The sequence below is a fragment of the Mirounga leonina genome, unplaced genomic scaffold, assembly GCF_011800145.1.
Source record: "Mirounga leonina isolate KUSES-001 unplaced genomic scaffold, KU_Mleo_1.0 Mir_204, whole genome shotgun sequence".
Lineage (NCBI taxonomy): Eukaryota > Metazoa > Chordata > Mammalia > Carnivora > Phocidae > Mirounga > Mirounga leonina.
In genome coordinates, this window is record NW_023270513.1 from 11,229,165 (window position 1) to 11,234,331 (window position 5,167).

The window sequence follows — 5,167 nt, forward strand, 5'->3', positions numbered from 1 at the left end:
TAATTGGAATCCCTTGTATTTCCATATGAATTTGAGGATCAATTTCTCCATATCTGAAAAAAAGGCAGTTGAAATTGTGGTATGGATTGCATTGAATTTCTGGATTGCTTTGGGGAGTACTGTTGCCTTAACATTATTACGTCTTCAAATCCATGAACCCTGGATGTTTTTCTATTTATTTAGGTCTTCTTTAATTTCTTTCAGGAAAAATTGGCAGTTTTAAATGTAAAAGTATTTTACCTCCTTCGTTAAATTTATGCTTAGGGATTTTTTGGGGATGCTATTGTAAAAGAAATTATTTTCTTAATTTCCTTTTCGGACTTCTTGTCATGTATAGACACAACTACTATTTGTGTGTTGATCTTTCATCCTGCAACTTTGCTGAACTTATTTAAGCTCTAGTAGCTTCTTTGTGGATTACTTGAAAGAATATGTATAGCTATGACATCTGTGAATAGAAATAGTTTTTCTTTGTCCTTTCTAATTTGGAAGCCTTTTGTTTATTTTTTCTTCCTTATTTCTCTGGTTAGAACTTCTAGTAAAATGTTGAACAGCAGTGGTGAAAGCATGCATCCTTGTCTTGTTTCTGACCTTAGGGGGAAAGTTTTCAATCTTTTAATAATTGAGGATGATTTTAGCTGTAGGTTTTTCATAAATGTTCTTTATAGTATTCTGTATTATATCCATCTATCCTAGTTCTCTGAGTGTTTTCATTATGAAATGATATGAAGTTTTGTCAAATGCTTTTACTACATCAATTGAGGTGATCTTGTGGTTTTTTTCCCTTCCTTCTAGTAATGTTTTGTATTACAATAATTGATTTTCTTATGATGAACCACCTTACATTTGCGAGACAAATCGTACTTGTTCATGGTGTATAATCATTTTAATATACTGTTGCATTCAGTGTCCAAGTAAATTGTTGAAGATTTTTACATGTATATTCATAAGAAATGTTGGTCTGAAATTGTCTTTTCTTGTGCTGTCTTTATCTGGCTTTAGTATAAGGGTAATCCTGGCCTCTTAGAATGTAGTAGAAGGCATTCCAACTTCCATTTTTTCAGAAGATTTTGAGAGTTGGTTTTAATTCTTTTTCAAATGTTTGGTAGAATTCACCATTAAAATTATTTGGTCCTGGACTTTTCTTTGTTGGGATAATTTTTTAAGTTTTTATTTAAACTCCTGTTAGTTAACATACAGTATAATATTAGTTTCAGGTATACAATTTAGTGATTCAACACTGCCATACAACACCTAGTGATCATCACAAGTGCATTCCTTAATCCCCATCACCTACTTAACCCATTCCCCCACCCACCTCATCTCTGGTAACCATGTTTGTTCTCTACAGTTAAGTAAAGGCCATATATATATATATATATATATAAACAAAAACAAAAAAACACAGCTAACATCATCCTCAATGGAGAAAAACTGAGAGCTTCTCCTCTATGGTCAGGAACAACACAGGAACGTCCCAACAAGAGTTGGATGTCTCACTACTGTTATTTAACATAGTATTGGATGTTCTAGCCAAGCAATGGGAGGATTTTGATGACAGGTTCAAACTCTACTCTTTGTAGTTCTGTATATATTTTCTATTTTTTCTTCAGTCAGTTTTGGTACTTTGTGTTTCCTCAGAATTTGTCCATTTCATCTAGGTTATTTAATTTGTTGGTATACAGTTGTTAATAATATTCTCTTATTTTCCTTTAAATTTCTCTCAGATTGATAGTAATGTCTCCATCTTCATTTTTTTAGTATTTTCTCTTCTTTACCAATCAAGGTGCAGGTTTTTTTTTAACATTTTTAATTTTTTAATTCCAGTATAATTAACATACAGTGTTATATGAATTTCAGGGGTACAATATAGTGACTCAATAATGCTATACATTACTCAGTGCTCCTAATGGTAAGTGTACTCTTAATCCCCTTCACCCATTTCACCCATCCTCCAACTGACCTCCCCTCTGATAACCACCAGTTTGTTCTCTGTATTTAAGAGTCTTTGTCTTTTTTTTTCTTTGTTCATTCAAGCTACAGTCTTCTTAAAAAAATTTGTTTGAGTGCTGTGACACAATTTTACATGAGTTTAAGGTGTACAACATAGTGATTTGACAAATTCATGCATTATGCTATGCTCACAAGTGTAGGTATCATCTGTCAACATACAACTCTATTACATTATCATTGATTATATTCTTTATGCTCTGCATTTTATTACCATAACTTTTCATTCCATAACTGGAAGCCTGTAACTCTCACCCCCTTCCCCTCTGGCAACCATCACTTTTTTCCTGTATTTACAAGTCCAATTTTGCTTTTTGTTTATTCATTTCTTTCTTTCTTTCTTTCTTTCTTTCTTTCTTTCTTTCTTTCTTTCTTTCTTTCTTTCTTTCTTTCTTTCTTCTTTTTCTTTCTTCTTCTTTCTTTCTTTCAATTCCACCTATGAGTGAAATCATATGGTATTTGCCTTTCTCTGTCTGACTTATTTCACTTAGCATAATACCCTCTAGGCCCATCCATGTTGTCACAAATCACACAGTCTCAGATTTTTTTGTGCTTGCCTAATATTTCAGTGTGTGTGTGTGTGTGTGTGTGTGTGTGTGTGTGTGTTCCACATCTTCCTTATCCATTTGTTTATTAATGAACATTAGTTTGCCTCCATATCTTGGCTATTGTAAATAACGCTGCAATGAACATATGGGTGCATATACCTTTTTGAATTACTGTTTTCAATTTCTTTGGGTAAATATCCAATAGTAGGATTATTGGATCATATGGTATTTCTATTTTTTAATTTTTTGAGAAACCTCCATACTACTTTTCACAGTGGCTGCATCAATTGACAATTCCACCAACAGGGAAGGAGAGTTCCTTCTCCACATTCTCATCAATGCTTGTCATTTATTGTTGTTGTTTTTTTTTTATTTTATTTTAGCCATTCTTATAGGTGTGAGGTGAAATCTCATTATGGTTTTGACTTGCATTTCCCTGATGATTAGTGATATTGAGCATCTTTTCATGTGTCTGTTGGCCATCAGTGTATCTTCTTTAGAAAAATGTCATTCAGGTCCTCTGTACATTTTTAAATCAGTTTTTTTGGGGGGGCTTTTGAGTAGTATAACTTCTTTATATATTTTGAATATTAATATACAAGATATATTGTTTGCAAATATATTCTCCCATTCAGCAGATTGCCTTTTAATTTTGTTGATGGTTTCCTTTGCTCTGCAAAAGCTTTTTCTTCTGAGGTACTTTCAATAGTTTGTTTTGTTTCCCTTGATTTAGAAGACATATGTAGAAAAATGTTGCTATGGCCGATGTCATAGAAATTATTGCCTGTGTTCTCTTCTAGGAGTTTTATGGTTTCAGGTATCATATTTCAGTCTTTAATGCATTTTGAGTTTATTTTTGCATATGGTGTTAGAAAGTGGTCCAATTTCATTCTTTTATATATAGCTGTCCAGTTTTCCCAGCACCATTTACTGAAGAGACTGTCTTTTTGCCATTGGATATTCTTGCCTTCTTTGTGGTAGATTAATTGACCATATAAATGTGGGTTTATTTCTGGAGTCTCCATTCTGTTCCTTTGGTCTTTCTTTTTTTGTGCCAGTACTATACTGTTTGGATTACTACAGCTTTGTAATGTATCTTAAAATCAAGAAATGTGATACCCCCAGCTTTATTTTTTCTTCCCCTTCAGGATTGCTTTGGCTATTCAGAGTCTTTTGTGGTTCCATACAAAATTTAAGATTATTTGTTCTAGTTTTGTGAAAAATGCTGTTGGTATTGAGATTGCATTGAATCTCTAGATTATTTAGTAATTGGACATTTGCAATATGGACATTTTAACATTATTTCTTCCAACTCATAAGCATGGAATATCTTTTCATTTGTTTGTATTCTCTTCAGTTTTTTCATCAATATTTTATAGTTTTCAGAGTATTCATATTTTATCATCTTGGTTAAGTTTATTAGGCATTTTATTCTTTTTCATGCAATTGTAAAGGGAGTTGTCCTCTTAATTTCTCTTTTTGTTACTTCATTAGTGTATAGAAATGCAACTGATTTTTTGGTATTAATTTTGTATCCTGCAACTTTACTGAATTCATTTATTACTTCCAGTAGATTTCTGGTGGAGTTGTTAGGGTTTTCTATGTATAGTATCATGTCATCTACTAATACAGAGAGTTTAACTTCTTTACAAAAATTGGTGCTGTTTAGGGTCTTCTTAAGTCTTCTCTGAGCATGCATTTCATTCTTGGCATTGACTGGATTTCAAAATTCTCCAGTATACATGTATTTTTTTTTTAATTTTTTATTATGTTAATCACCATACATTACATCATTAGTTTTAGATGTAGTGTTCCATGATTCATTGTTTGTGCATAACACCCAGTGCTCCATGCAGAACGTGCCCTCTTTAATACCCATCACCAGGCTAACCCATCCTCCCACCCCCCTCCCCTCTAGAACCCTCAGTTTGTTTTTCAGAGTCCATCATCTCTCATGGTCCGTCTCCCCCTCCAATTTCCCCCCCTTCATTCTTCCCTTCCTGCTATCTTCTTCTTTTTTTTTTCTTAACATATATTGCATTATTTGTTTCAGAGATACAGATCTGAGATTCAACAGTCTTGCACAATTCACTGAGCTTACCAGAGCACATATCTTCCCCAGTGTCTATCACCCAGTCACCCCATCCCTCCCACCCCACCCCCCACTCCAGCAACCCTCAGTTTGTTTCCTGAGATTAAGAATTCCTCATATCAGTGAGGTCATATGATACTATACATGTATATTTTTGAATGCCCTAATTTCCCAAAGAAGTTCATGCCCCAGGTTTTCCTCCCAGGCAATGTATTCTGTGTCTTAATCATAATATTTTGCCCCAGGTAGTTGGGTGTTTTTCATTCAAATTCTAATGTTTCTGAAAAATGTCTACTGTTTTTCTTTCTTGAGTTTTGATTTACATACTTTTTTAAAGTATGTGCCATACTATTTTACTATTTTCTTCTGAAATTAAAACAAACAAGAACAATGAAGTTATATTAAGCTATTTCTGTATATCAGATTTCCTTGAAATTATTTCAAAGGATCATTTTCTTTAATCCATGAAAGTAGATATTATTATCCCCTTTTTACAGATGAAAATAATTACATTATT